Below are 15,805 nucleotides of genomic sequence, written 5' to 3'. Positions count from 1 at the left end.
AAAAAGTAGCCAGGAAGCTGTCTTTTACATGATTACTATCCTTTTTACCCAAAACCCAGGATTCTGAAGCAAATTACTCTAGCGGCTATTATTCAGGAGAAGAGAAAGTTGAGTCATTCAAAACACAGTAGAAAAAAAGACAAGGTTTAGGAGGTGACTTACTGTCCACTTTTAGAGAAATGACTGAAAACTGACCTATTAAAAGTTCTTTCAAACTTTAAAAAAGCTAAAATGAGATTTTAATAGGGACAAAGGTGTAATTACAAAACCCTTCAACACTTGCAATTTGAGTTACTATTCTTCATAGAAGTGAACCACCCCTTTTTAACAGTATCTCAAAATGGCAAATCAACCAAGTTCCAATACTGTTAAGACATCATTAACTACTCAAGCAAATCAATGTCTGATTTTAAAATCAAAAAATTAACTAAAAATAAACGAAAAGAAGAAATAGAGTATTTTTAAGAACAAATTGCAGAAGCTACACTGCATTTCCTTTCATTGTGTCCATTAGACAGCTCCAAAGGTTCCAAAGGTTACTTCCTATTAAATTTTTCCCCTATGGAATGCGGATCACAACCGGTCAGAAGAAGTGGCTACTACTGTAGATACCACCAGGACCGGCAAACTCAAACTCCCCTTCCCCTACATACTGTCCTGCTAACCCAGGACCTATACAAGATGATCCCTTCTATCTGCTGCTTTTGTGCCTGTCTACTCCCAGATTCAATGAAGAGAATGCCCAACTTTTGGAACCAAATAGACGTGGACTGAAACCCCAGGTGCACAGTTTACCAGGTAAGTGATTCTGGACCTTACTGAACAAGCCTTAGTTTTCTTATCTGAAATATAACCACCATTCTGAAAGGCTAGTGCAAATACTATAGATAATACATAATACATATCTGTTATTAATATTGTTAGTCATTATGTCCCTGACGCTTTCTTCTTCAATGCTGTCATTGTTTGTAAGGTAATACATCTGCTACTAAATAACAAAAGAGATTCTCTATATTTCTCACTGGCAAATCAGAGATGGGTGGCAAAGCACTAGGGGTGACCTCTAATACAAACCTGCTGTCATCGACCTTGTCATAATAAAGATTTTTAATTGCTTTAAAATTCTGCAAATTGCTTAATGGGCCAGGGGTTTTACTTTGGAGGAAAGGAAATGTTTTGGAACTAGCTAGGGTCGTGGTTGTTCAACATTGCAAATGTACTAAATGCAATTAGACTGTTCAATTTAAAATCGTCTAAAAAAATTAATTTTCAGAGGAAATAAGGAAAAAAAATACCCTAATTGTTCCTGTTAAACATCATTAGGTGACCAGTTAAACTAAGTTTATTCAAGGTTTTCTGGTCCACATCGCTAAAGCAGCAGCCTGACATGGCGGAAGGAGCCCCAGCTTGTAGGTCAGAAAATCCATCTCTCACCCCAACTCTGCCACTAGTTAGGTGTGTGATTTTAGACAAGTTCCTTAACCACTCTGGATATATCTTAAGTTCTACACCTATCAAAGACCAAAGCTGAGTTAAAAGGATCTTACAGGTTTCTCACAAGTTTAAGATGTTATACTTTGTATTCCTGGCAAACTAACTTATGTGGAAATAAGATCACCTAGACGAAAAAGAATTTTTTAACTACAATATATGCTAAATCTGACAATCAAAAAGTTACCACACCTCCAGTGAGCCAAAAATATGCTGTCCTAAATGGGAAAATTTTCTCATTTAGGGTAACTGGGTCCTAACAACTCCTATTTACTGGTAAACAAAAATAGACTCTATAATGTCAGTGCCAAAATCATATTGACCAACATGATCTAAGCACAAAAGAAAAGACATAATTCAGAGAATTATGGGGAAGCTCAAGATCACCATTCTAAACCAAGATGGTAAAAACTTCAAGTTTTTAACCCAATAATGTCTTTTTTATTCAACTATTTAAAAATGCATTAAATATAAAAACACATATCATACAGCATTAGGTAGCCTATAAATAAGAATTATATAATCAATATTATTTTGCAAACAATTCTCGTCCTTTAAAAAACCTTCGGGTTGAAAACTCCTGCTACCAGGCTCTAAGAAGGATATAAATCTAAAAGAACCTTATTCTGTTCTTGAGTTTGTCTGGAATAGAGGCTAAATCCTTTGATATCTTTTGGTATTTTGTCAAGCAAGTTGTTAATGAAATGTTTTGGCAACTAACACCTTAACTACCATTAATTAAGGCATAAGGCTTGTCTAAGTCCTAAAGGAAAAAAAAAGAGGTGTGGCATGATGAAAGTGACCTCAACAGTGATGAAGGTGACTAGTTAGGAATTCTCATCTGCTGTTTTCAAAGGAGTTAAGAGAGATACAGCTTAGAGATCTATAACCAATGAAGCAGCAAAGGAAAGCTCAAAGGATAACATTTAAGTTTTATCAAGTTGGGAATACATGAAGTGCTTTACAACCCAGAGCAACTTATCTAACCAACTTAGTGAAACAAGTGGAGCCATTTACAAATCAAACGAAAAGTTTGGATGCTTTATTAGATAGAAGTGTCCCAAATCAATTATCTAGATTCAGACCTCAGGAACAGATTGAGCAATTAAGTCTCGCTTCTCTTTCTGGCAGTTAGTTGTATCAAAATGAAGGCATAAAGCCATAGATGCACACCCTGATTTTCTTTTAATCAGAATCATCACCTGGATGTCACCATACTTGCAAACTCAACACCAAAACTAAACTTACCTCCTGATCTCATCTCTTCAGGGTACCCCATGCACCTGGTCAACTAGGCTTAAAACCTTGTATATTTGTCGCTCAGCCCTCACATTCAGTTATTGTTTCATTAGTTCTAAGGCATCCTTTCTATACCCATTTCCACTATCTTTATCACTTTTTTTCTCAAACTACTACAACAGCATCTTAATTAGTATAGTTGTTTAAGTCCCTCTTTTCACATAAAGTTGTCCAATTCATAAAGACAGCCCTAGTAATGTCATCCTTCCACTCTTGCTCAAAAACACTTCATTTCATGAAGGCTCACTGTTGACAGACTAAAGTTTGAATTACTCAATCTTTACCTTCAAGGCCTTCTATCAGTGGCTCCAACATCCCCCTCTAAACTTATATTCTACCCATTCTTTTCATATTCCCTTCTCTTTAACCAAGTGAGCCACTTGTTCTTTCCCATAAAAATATTGAGCACATTTTTTGCTAATGCAATTCCCTCCATATGGAATTCTCTTCCCCATTTCCTCATTATCTAATCCTACTTGTTTTTCCTGGCTCAGCAAAGATATCACAAACCACATCCTCTCTGAAGTCTCTCCCTTATTTTCTTTAGCTGAAAATAATTTCTTGCTCTTCTGATTTCCTGGGCCATTTTTTCCTCTTAATACTTACCTTTAAAAATATATATCTATATGACATATATATATATATATCATACTATCACACACACACTCCCAATAAACTATAAGCTCTTAAAGGTCAAAGTCTATGTATACTTTATCTGTATCCCCCAATGCAACACAGATTATACACATAATAATGACTCAAAATTGTGATGAATTAATTAATAATAAAACCTCTTATCAGTCTTGAGAAAGGATGCTCATGAAGAAGAGAAACAGGAATACATCAGAAAGACTTCGAGGTGCAGAGTATTCCATAGGAAAAACCAAAATTCCAACTAAAACACTACAGATATAATATCCTTTACAAAGTAATAGGCTACAACTAATAAATGAACAATTCATTCAACAAATATGCAAGTGCCTATTTAGTGGCACTGCCAGGCACTGTTCTAGATGCTTAGAATCTACAAAATACAGGACCAACATTAATCCTTGCCTTAATGGAGCTTAAGAAGAGAAAAAGGCAATAAACAAATAAAATAGCAAAATATATAAAAGCTAAATGGTTTAAGTGATATGAAGAACAACAGGGCAGAAAAGGGAGCACAGGGACGGCCAGAAACAGAGGAGCTGCCATTTCGAAGGGCGTTAAGGGATGGTCTCACTGGAAAGGGGAGAGACGCATAAGACCTGGAAAAGATGCAGCCATACATATCTGAAAAACAGCATTCTTAAGCAGGGCAAACATCAAATGTAAAAGACCTGAGACAGGAAATGTGCCCGGCATGTTAAAGAAACAGCAAGAAGGCTATTGTGGCCAGAATGGAGTAAGCGGGAAAAAAAAGAAATGAGGTCAGAGAGGAAAAAAGAAGGGATCCAAGCACATAAAGCCTTTGATAGGACTTGGCCTTTTACTCTAAACAAGATGGGGTATCACTGGAGGGTTCTGACCAGAAGGATACAAAATCTGACTTACCTTTTTGAAAGGAACATTCCTGCTACAGTATTGAGAACAGACTAAAGGTGGGGGGGGGGGCCAAGGACAACAACAACAAAAGGGCTACTACAATAATTCAGAAGAGGTGATGCAGACTTTAATCAGTAAAGGTGATGAAAGTGGTCAGAGCCTGGATATATTCTGACAATAGAACTTGCCAGATTTCCTGTTGGGTCAGATGTGGTATGTGAGAAAAAAAGTCAAAGATGATTCTAAATTTTGGCCTGAGCAAAAGATGGAGGAAGATGCTATTTATCATGACATGTAAGACAACAAGGACACAAAGGGAAGATGAGAAAGGATACAATAAAGCTCAGGAGTTTGGTTTGGAACAAGTTCAATTTGAGATGCCAATAAAATTTGAAGTGTCAAAGTAGACAATAGGCTATACGAACCTGGAGTTTCAGAGATAAAAATTTAGGAATCGTGAGAACCATATGATTTCACTCATATGTGGGATATAAAACTAAAAGCAACAAACCAACATGACAAATAGACAGAGACTCATGGACACAGACAGTGGATTAGTGGTTCCAAGAGGGAAGGGGGGAGTGAAGAGGTAGATAGGGGTAAAGAGAGTCAACTATTTAGTGAAAGAAGGAAATTTAACTTTGAATGGTGAACACAGAATGCAATATACATGGTATAGTGTTGAACACTTAAAACTTATTTGGTTTTATTAATCAATGTCACCCAATAATTTTAATTTTTAAAAAATTTAGTACTCCACACATACATGGTATTGAAACCATGAGAGTAGATAAGATCACCAAGGGAATGAGAATAAAGAGCAGAGGTCCCATGGGGTAGTCTAGTATTAAAACGTAAGAGTAATGAGGAAGAAGCAACAAAGGAGACTGAGAAGCCAAGGAGGCAGAATGAAAAACAGCAGAGTGTGGTGTCCTAGAAACCAGCACAGAAAGTATTTCAAGGAAGGATGCATCCACTGCACCAAATGCTGCTAAAAGGTTAAGTAAGAATTAAACTTGGTGGTTTTGACAAAAGTAGTCTCAGTAGAGTGATGGGGTTGAAAGTCTCGTTAGAGTAGGTTCAGGTGAGAACAGGAGAACTAGAGATGTGTAGAAGCAACTTTTTCAAGAAGTTGAGAAATTGGGTTATAGCTGGAAGAGAAAGTACGGTCAATAAAGGATTATTTTAAAAATATAGATGTATGCTGACTGAAATGAGCCAGCAGACAGGAGAAAAATGATATTGCAAGAGAGAGGGGGAGAACGAATATCATTTCAACTGCTATAGAATTTCACTAGAGGAGTCAAACAGTCTAATGAAAAGAAATTTCACCAGGTTAGTGGGCAATAATTCCAGAGTACTGTTACTCTTTGTAATACTAAAGAAGGGTGGATGACAACCCAAAATTCTAATTCACATGCCATAGGAAGCTCAGAAGAGATGCTGGGTCATTTACTGAGAACTTTCGTGTTAGGCATTTTATATATTATTTCACTTAAGTTCAAAATAACTTCATAAGGTATTATCTTTGTTACAGTTAAGGAACCAGAGCTCAGAGAGCGCTAGTAAGTTGATTAATGCACAAAGCTGGTGAGTGGTACAGCTATGTTTCAATGTAGCTCCTTCTGAGCATGAGATAAGAAACTGTTACTTTAGGGGATTAAAAGTTTTGTGGTTATATTTCCTTTAGTTCTCATCTGTTAGAAATACATAGTGAAGTACTTTTTGGATGAAAGTATATGGTGCTCAAGATTTGCTGTAAATACACCAGCAAAACCAACAACAAAAAGTCATTGTGAGTGAGGGACAGATAAAACACAAGCAGCCAATGCTGGTAATTGTTGAAGCTGGTTGACGGGTATGTGAAAGTTCACAGTACTTTTCTTTTATGTACATTTTAAAGTGCCATGATAAAAAATAAAAACTCAGGTCCTTCCAGTCAAATTTTCTTATTACTCCAAAGCCTACCCTTAAATTCTGCTCAATCCTCCCTTCAAAAAAATGTTATGTTCTTCAAGGCTTACAATTTCCTTATCTTTAATCTTCACTGTGACTCTGTTCTGCAAATTAGGGGTTTTATTCAAATTTTACACTTGAGGAGAGAGATCTACAAGCAGTAAATAGCAGGATCAGATCTCCAAACCAAGTCTTCCAGTGTCAAAAACATGATTCTAGTACCCAATACAGTAACCGAGGGAGTATACAGTCATCCTGGGCATACCTATGAAGAGATTCCACTGAGGGCTAGATCTTTTCCTCAGACTCATTACTGTCATATAATCCCAGGACTGAGCTTCCTAGGAAGGACAAGCATTATTCCAGGCAGCCCTTGAAAAGACTTGTACTGAAGGGCTGGACTAAAAGAGGCAGGTTTTAAATTTGCCCAGCCATCAACTTCCTTGCCAAATCCGGGGACTAAGAGCAACTTGAGATACAGCATCTGAAAGGGTACCTATCTCTCTGTTCTAGAGTCAACTCTTGGTGCTTCCGTTTCTCCAAATGTAATACTGTTATTCACCTACATTACACAGCTATCATAGGAACCAAAGTCCAAGTATGTAAACCCTGAGCTCTAGAAATAAAGGATACTACTAAACAATACTGACCAATTTCAAAAGCCAATTTTGTATAGTTCCACATTTACCACAGAGCTAGCTTATCAGAAAGCATCACAGCTAATACTTATTTTTAAGATATCATATTTTTAAAAGCCTCATCACTAATGTTTGATATCTATTCTTTCATGCTAACCTTGACATTATAAGCTTATTTAAAGCTTACTTCAAAAACAACTGAAAATATGCATACTACAGGCTCCAGATGTTTATTCTCTCCAGCTGCTAACCAACATTATCAAAATTACAATATCCTTCCCCTCTAGTTCACTAGCTTTGCTAACTAAAACCAAGTTGTCCAGAGTCACTTAAGTCAAGAGGTAACCAGTACCCAATACTTCATTAGATTAAAATGTAGGCTGCCTAAGTTGTACAAAAGTCTATGATTAGGTGCAATGTTTGAGGAGTTTCAGATTTACTTGGAATTAGAAACATCATAAGAATAAACTGCCTCTATCTTACCTTAAAAACAAACCACTTCCTTATCAGGTCGCTGCCTAGCTGTCTTAAAGTGTATTGATTTTCAGTGAGGCTGACTGAACACAGGTAACCAAAGTTATAGACTCCATATTCACCCTAAGGGTCGATAAATCTATTTAGAGAATGATCTATTCTTTACTCAAAAAAATATTATTTAGCACCAACTATCTTAGGTCCAGCACAAAACATGCCTTTGAACCTAAAGACAATGCATGTTTGCTGAATTAAACTGGCAAAACAGGTCAAAAGACATACTTAAAAAAATCTAGACAGCATCTTTTAGAACAATAACTATTTGCTTTATGTCAATAGTATTAATATGGTTAACTTCAGCTCATAAACAAAATGCTGATCTGCTCAATAGGATATTGTGAAATGCCCTGGCACCTGGAAAACTGCAAAAAACAGGAAATTCTGCAGGTGCAGTAAGAAACTATATCTTATCCATGACCCAGAAATGCCTCAGAATTTATTACACAACCTGCTGCAGAATTCTCACTTTTCAAATGGAAATCAACCATGAAGTCACACAATGCAAGGCTGTGATTTTATTACTGATATAATCAACTGTACCTTTTTGAATTGTGCTAAAGTTAACTAAAGAAAGCAGACATTCTACATAGTGTCAGTTATGTCAGAAGTTAAGAGAATGTGAATATGAAATAACAAAAATCTAAGATTGATTCATTCATCAACAACACATGTATATGGAATATCTTTTGTGTGACAGAAACCATACTTCTCAAAAATAATACACTTAAAGAACTCTTAGGACAAGAAATAACTCAAATTAGATATGAAAGTAACAAATGAAGTCATTAAGTCACCTCACTATTCAACGCAAGACCTAAGAGTTAAAGATTTGCAGATCTTCTAGGCTCACCATTAATCTGGCCTCATACCTTATTCCTTTGTATATTGACTGACATAGAAATTTAACTTACATCTCTCAGTAAACAGTTTTCTAAAATTAGACTGGATTATGAAGCCTCTCATAATTACCTGTCAGAAACAGTTTTTCTACAGCTAAACAAATTTTTTTTAAACAACCAATTTTCCAATAAAGGGAATGAAAAACAGAAGAGCAGTAAGAAGAGTAATGGTATCCAAACACATTATATAAGAGAGTAAGCTATTAAGAGTAGATCAGCTAGCACAGAAAGACTACTATCATGGCTGGGTATTACCGAGCTCAAGCAAATTAATGTCGAATAAAGCAACTTACTATTTACATTTTTGCAATATCGATCATAACCAGCATCTGGAGGCTTTTTACAACTAATAAACCAAACACAATATTTAAAAGCACTTAAAAATCATTCCCCCTTAAATAGAGCATAACTTGTCAATGGGCTTGGAAATGACAAATGGATGGGGAATTAATTGAAAAAATGAAAAAGTATTCAATAAATTTGAAAAAGGATAAATTTTCCTTTTTCAGGAAAGTGGTAGCTCTTTTTATGTTTAAGTCACTTAGAATTAGTCTGCAAAAAAACATATTAAATACAATTTTCTGCAAAATACATATGAAAATATATTATGTTTACTATTCCCAATTTAAGAACTGAATTCACTGAGTGACAGAAGTACCCTGTTCTGGAAATTCAGGCTCAGAAACAATCTTGGGCTATAGCTAGAACTCAGAATACTTCTCATAAGCTTCTGCTCCACTCAAGAATTCAAACAGACACCAACACTCAGCGGCAGAAATGAAACAAGAAACAGAAGCAGACACTGGAGCAAAGAATGAACAAACTTCAGTTTGCAGACATCTCTGATATTCACAGAGGTTTCATCTCTATCCATGTTTCTCACTACAAATTAACCCACTTAATCCCAAAATCTGAAATACTAATTATTATCTGACGAGGCTAAATGGAAAAAACGAACTAAAGAACTAACATTCCCCATATTTACATAGGCCTAATCTTCCTGAAAGACTTAAACTTGTTTTATATAAACCATCTCAATTCTCATAGGAGGTAGATAAAGAGTCAGGTTTCTGGAGAAGAAACAAGCACAAAGGGATTAAGTTTCTTGTCCAGCAAGCCCCAGTGAAAATAAAACCAGACCCAATTATTTAGCCTACAAAGTCTAAATCACCTTCTTTCCTTGGTTCATAAACTTAGGATAATATTTTCAAGTGCCTACAAAATATCCCAAACCACAGAACTTCACAGAACAATACATATGATCAGGACACTATGTCAGAATTGAGTATTTTGAGCAAATAAATACTGCTTCCCCCAAATCAATAAAATGAACTAACACAATGGACTTCAAAAATGCAAGAGGAAACAATGGCCATATTGGAGAGTATTTTCGAAGGTCACTCTATTCATCTTATACCCTACTGCTCAAACTCTCTGCCAGGGAGCCAGAGAGGCAGACATTATCCTTATAATTGTTTTCTTTACATAAATTAAATCTCAAAATGCTGCTAAGAGTTTCAACCACAGGCATATTATACTCTAAAAACCTTTCCCTCCAAAAATAAAACCTTATAGCATGCCTTCAGAGCATTATTTTATTACCTTCGTGACAGGCTTCAAATTTGGATTTTAAAATGATTTGCTTCCAGTTTATTTTTAAATATTTATATTTACAGATTCAAATAGCTTAAAATGTGGTATTCTGCTCAGCCTTTATTATGTTTAGGCAAGATTCCCACTTCCACTCAAACTTATTATTTGAACTTATAATTGCTACATGAAGATACTTCCCAAATTGACAGAAGAAAACTGATCAACCCAGAAAGCTTCCCAAGGTACCAAAGTGGACTTTTATTTGAAATACTAGGTACCACATTATAAACTACATGAAGCCCACAAAGCAATAATTGAAGTTATTTCTGCAACATGGTGAAATTTTTTTTGCAAAATCTGACAAGACTAAATTTCCAACATTCAAAAGAGAAAATGTTTTCCAAGATTTTAGAAAACCCTACATATTGAGGCAGTCTCAAAGCAGTTTTCTTAATCCTTTCAAGCCTCAAAGAATCTAACACAAGCTACAGAACACTGCATGAGACCTGCACTGAAAAATATCCGTACTCAGCGCGCTAGTTTATTTCCTATGTGTTTGGCAAGCTGATGGCCATATGTCCATACAACCCCAGAAGTCTTTCCTCAATAAAGCTAACACTACACTCTGACTCAAATCAAAATACTAGAAAATCCAAAAGCCTTGAACTAAATTTTACTTGAACTATTTGAGAGAAAAAGCCAACATCCCAGGATCAGTTTTTACACCCTGAAAGAGAGTCGAAGAGCTCCATTCCTGTCACTTTTAGGTGCTGGATGTACATTACCTCTGTCTGCCTCTAGCACAGATTCAGATATTACATCACTCAATGTCTGAAAACTGCCCCATTACCCAGAAAGCACCAGGGTATCTTAGACACTGCACCAAGGTATCCCTTCCGCCCTAATACACAGCCCTTCAACGCTACTGACGCAGAGCCCTGCTCTCTTACAGTATCTTCACTAAGACATCTGCCCTGCACCTGCTGTAATCTTATTTCTACTCACTCTTGGTGTACTCTTCATGACCGTGTATGACCCTTCTATCTGTCCCCTCATCAGACCAATGTGCTAGGTCGATACCCCATCACATATCGCCTCCAAACTTAGGAATGTGTACTCAGCCCTCCCTTATGCCTTCCCCATTCACTGGGTTCTGGAACTAAAATCAAGCTTCATGATCTCTCTGATCCTAGAAGCATGAACTTTGAGATACAGTACAGAGCTTAATGTCCTCCATTTTCCATTAACATCATTCCATGATCCACACGCACTCCCCCACACACTCTTCAGTTTCTCTAAATCTGGAATTTAATCCCCTCCCTTTAGTACTTTTTTCCAACTTCTGCACTCTGCCCTTCCTATACTTTCAGTGACCTAAAAATTTTGGCCCCTTAAACTCTCAAGACTCAGTTTTCCAGTCTCCCTCGACACTTCCGAACCTTGATCCTTCCAGGCTTTTAAGCAACCTTTTACCTAACTTTCTCCACTAAAATAGTCAATTCCTGACCTAAGGGCATCCTACTCCCCCCACTACCCCAATCCAATATACACCTATCCCCTTCTAGTCACGGATGCACCCACACATATCCCCACCCTGACCACCCCATTCTAGGAACTATGCCTTCTTCCACATCCTCTCCCCCAAAATATCCTGTCTTCCCCGCTTCCTTCCCTCCTTTCCCTGCCTGCCCCCTTCTCTCTACTGGACAAAATCTAGCGCCCCCAAACTGTGCTTCCCTCCTTCCAGACCTGTATACCTTCTCTAACAACCAATCCCCTACTACCTCCCTCCACCGATTTCCCTTCACAAACACACCACGGTCCTCTCCTTCCTTCTCCCCAACTTCCCTCCACACTTGCTGCTCAGAAACGTTTCCTTCCATCTGCCTCCACAGCTCCAAGACTTCCTTTGGCCCTCCACCTCAACGCACACTCCACTCCACCCAAAGTTCCCTCCCTTCTGCTCCCCCACTCCATCCATACTGCCAGCATGAACACCCTCCATTTCACTCACTCCTCCTGTTACATGCTAAACGCCCCACACACCTCCTGCCCAGACATCTTCCTCCCCATCCCCAAAGCCCAACTCCACTGTCCCCACTTGCCTCCCAAACTCCTCAAACTCAGGCCCTGCTCCAACCCCCTTCCTTTCCCCCCTTGCGCCTTACACTCATCTCCCCAGCACCACTACCAGACTGAGACCTGCCTTCTCCCCCCACATGTTATTCCCCACGTGCCCCATCTGTCCCGCCTCAACAACCCCCCTGCCTCCCTCCTGTCTCCCCTACACGCCTCCTGCCAGACGCTGTCCTCACATCCCTCACGGGTGCCCTGAAGCCTCTGGGCCTAGGCGCGCACACACCTCCTGCCCTGACACCCTCCATTTCCCTCACCGCCACTGGAGAGACCCCTAGACAGCCTCCTTCCCCTCCTCTCCCTTTTCATACACACCCTGTCACATTTCCCCCTACGTTTCTGCTCACGTTCGTCCAGTGGCCTTCTTATACCTGCCCCCACTCCCTGCCCCTCACACACCGCCCCAACCGGGACATCTGCTTCTTCCATTCCTCCCCAGTCTTCTTCCATTCCCATCACACTCGCCTCTGCGCTCCCCAAAACCTCCCTCGCATCCCCCAGAAGCCCCGTATACTACCCCCCACCCTCCTGAATGTCCCCCGTCCCTCTCGCACTCGCCCTGGTCCCCCAGCCGCCCCCCGAACCTGCCCGAAGGCCCTCACCCTCCCCTGGGCCGGATCCCTCCACCCTTCATTCTCCCCCAAATCTGTCCACGCCCTCTGCCTGCCCCCCGAAGACTCTCCCACAGCCCGTGCCCCCAACGTCCTCCAACACCTGCCCAGAACCCCTCGCCCTCTAGCTTACCGAGACTCCCCAGCGCCGGTCCCCCCCACACTGTCCACGCCCTCCCCTCGCTCGCGGCCGGACCCCGTCTCCTCGAAGGTGAGGAAGGCTGCCCTTGCCCGAAGCGGCCGGGGCACCGCGGCGGCGGCGGCCACAATGCCAGAGCCCCGGGGCCCGGGATTGCTCCCCGCTCTCCGCCCCGGCTGCCGCCGCTGCTAAGGACGCACAACAAACAATGCGGGGCCCGGGCCGGCTCCGCCAACCGCCTCAACCGCCGCCTCAACCGCCGCCCGCCCGGGACGGCCCGCCGCGCAGGCGCCTGCCCCGCCGCCGCAGCCTACCCGCACCGCCGCGCTCGGCCCGCGCCCGGTCCCCGCTCCCGCTCCGCCGCCGCCGCCACCTCGTCAGCCCGCGTCTCTGGCTCCTCAGCCCAGCGGCGGCGGCTGCGGCGGCTGCTGCCCTGGTGGCGCTCGCGGCTCCGGTCTCCGCTTCGGCGGCGGCGGCGGCGGGCACGTGACCCCGCCGAGCGCGCCTATTGGCCAAGCCAGGGGGCGGGCCCCGCGGCTGCTGGGGAACGGAAAGCCCGCCCCCTCGCTCGCCGCGCGCCCCCTCCACGCGCAATCTGCCGCACCTGAGAGCTCCGGCCAGCGCCCGCCGCCACCGCGCCGCGCCGCCGCCTGCGCCAACTGCGCACCTGGGAGCGCGCAGGGAGCCCAAGCTAGGGGCGGCCGTATGCACCTGTGAACGGACGCTTACGTAAACTGCGTCCCCGCCTTCCTGCCGGCGCCAGGCCCCCGCCCCGCTGCAGCACCTGAGCCCCGCTGCTCTAGTGGCGTAACTGCTGCGGAGTGGGGACGTGCTGCGCAGGGAAGCAAGCGAAATGAACGGAAACTCCGTAACTTCCGAATCTGGGAGCGGCTCCCCGCGGCCTCCGCGAGCCGGCCTCCTCAGCCCCACGCCCCAGAGTGGGGTTCCCTCCAACCCCAGCGGCTACGCAAACGGAGTAAGTGCCGCAGTGCCTCCCCAGGTGGAGGAGGAGGGGGAGGCCAGTGGGTTTTGACTTGTTAAACGTTTGGATCCCAGCCTCTTCCCACTGTACTTAACAGCTGTGTGACCTTGACCAATTACAGAACCACTCTGATCCTCAGGTTCCTGGTCGAGGGAACTGGGACAATAATTCCGATTTAAGAGCTGTTGGACAGATCGAAGAAAGACCATGCGTGTGAATTCTAGCTCACAGGAGGCATTGAACAGAAGTTGCACCTTAGTAAACCGCCTCTTCTCCCACCTCTAATGGACCTCCCTGGGATTGAGTTTCGGGCCAGACCTCTCTCACCTCCTTGTAGTTGGGTCAGACTTTGGCTGAACACCTACCTGGGTGGTGCTGGGGAAGATATATAAAAGTTTGCTTTTTATTTTACAGAGTCACTAGCCAGCACCTTCTTGGCATCCAGCATTCTGCCAATAGTGTGGCCTTTACTGAATACCTACTGTATGCCAGGTGCTGAGCTAGGATGCACAAGCGAAGGAGACAAGTCCTTTCCCTTAAGGAATTCCCAGCCTGGGGCAGAAATAACCTGACCACCTAGGGTTGGGAGAGCTGGGGTCCAGGAGGGATCTCCAACAACAGCCCCTTCCAGGTCCTGTCTCATCTTTCTAACGTACCAGACTCAAATATTTTAACAGCTCTGCTTCATTCACAGAGCAAAGTATAAACACTAACTCAGCTTAAAAAGCTGTGATGTACTGGCCTTAATTTTCAAAGTACACGCCTCTTTCCCTTTGCCCCTCCTTCAGGCCAACTTGACCCCGCAGCCACACTGAACTTCAGTGTCGCTGCCAGAGTATGTCCAGGTCTGTAACACTTCTGAGCCTCCTGAGCCAACTGCTGAACCCAAATCCCTTTCTACACCCTCTCCCCAACTCCACCCACCCACACCTTTCTTTAAGCCTCCTGAAAAACTCCTTGTGGTTCTTATGGGTCAGCTTAGGACCTGTTCTCTCAGGAGCTTCATGGCTACCTCTGATACATTGTCTAAACTCCCTCTGCTTTGCACATAGCCTGTTAAACCTGTGCGCTTATGGCACTACACTGTCATCGTTTAGCTGTCTGTCTCCTCTCTGGACTGTAAGCATCTTGAGAACAGGGGCATCTTCCTACTTGAGTGGGTAAGGGAGGGGGGACTACATGTGCACTTGAGATGAGATCATTATAGATGGGCTTTACAGGGAGAACGTGAATCTGTTAGAGGGAGAAGAGATGCCGCAAGCATCAAGATCTGGGTTCAGTGCAGACAAGCTGTGGGACCTTGGAAAGCCAGTCTCCCTATAGGTCTTAGTTTACTCCTCTGTCAAGTGAGACTATAATATTGCATACTTTGTAGAATTGCTATAAGGATTCAATGAGACAATATATCTCAGGCACTCAGTATGGTGCCTGACACTTGGTTAAATTAAAAAAGTTTTTTAATCAGGAAGACTGCATGGCATTAAGCATTCAATAGTACCTCTTATTCCAATATCTTTATTGTGTTTATAACTCTAAACATTCCTGACAAAAACATACAAATGATACAAAGGTAAAGAAAGTAAAACTTTCTTTTGCGTGCCTCTCCTTTGCTGCCCCACCCTCACCGTACACTGAACACCCTCTACCCTTAATACCACCTTCCAGGGCAGCTAGTGTTAAGTTTTTCAATGTATGTCCAGAGAAAGAAGAATGTTGCAGAAAATTGCATATCTATAATGTATATGCAGTACCTGGATTCTGCATAAAAAATAGTCAGAAAGGAGTTCTTCCTGGAAAGTAGAATTGGGTGTAGGATGGGGGACTAAATACTTCTGTATTGTTCTAATTTTTTAAAGAATACATATATATAATTCATTTTTCAAATTTTTACTGAGGTACATTTACATATCATAAAATACATACATTTCATGTGTACAAGTCAACAATTTTTAGTAACTTTACCCAGTAGTGCAACATCAATATAAATCAGTTTTAGAACA

General features: G+C 41.8%; 1 protein-coding gene across 4 annotated transcripts in view; it reads right to left on the bottom strand.

Annotated features, from left to right (window-relative positions):
• LOC107506660 (spermatid perinuclear RNA binding protein) overlaps positions 1 to 13,283 on the bottom strand; it is a 125,878-nt gene extending 112,595 nt beyond the window's left edge. Inside the window, exon 1 of one of the 4 annotated variants that reach the window (XM_036217817.1) lies at positions 13,138 to 13,283. The gene's annotated coding sequence lies outside the window, so the exon portion shown is untranslated. The remainder of the gene's footprint in view (positions 1 to 13,137) is intronic. The other 3 variants (XM_036217818.1, XM_036217815.1, XM_036217816.1) reach the window with 3 other exon arrangements.
• Positions 13,284 to 15,805: the final 2,522 nt, after the last annotated feature.

The sequence above is a fragment of the Rousettus aegyptiacus genome, unplaced genomic scaffold, assembly GCF_014176215.1.
Source record: "Rousettus aegyptiacus isolate mRouAeg1 unplaced genomic scaffold, mRouAeg1.p scaffold_m13_p_3, whole genome shotgun sequence".
Lineage (NCBI taxonomy): Eukaryota > Metazoa > Chordata > Mammalia > Chiroptera > Pteropodidae > Rousettus > Rousettus aegyptiacus.
This window is presented reverse-complemented; position numbering and strand designations above follow the sequence as displayed.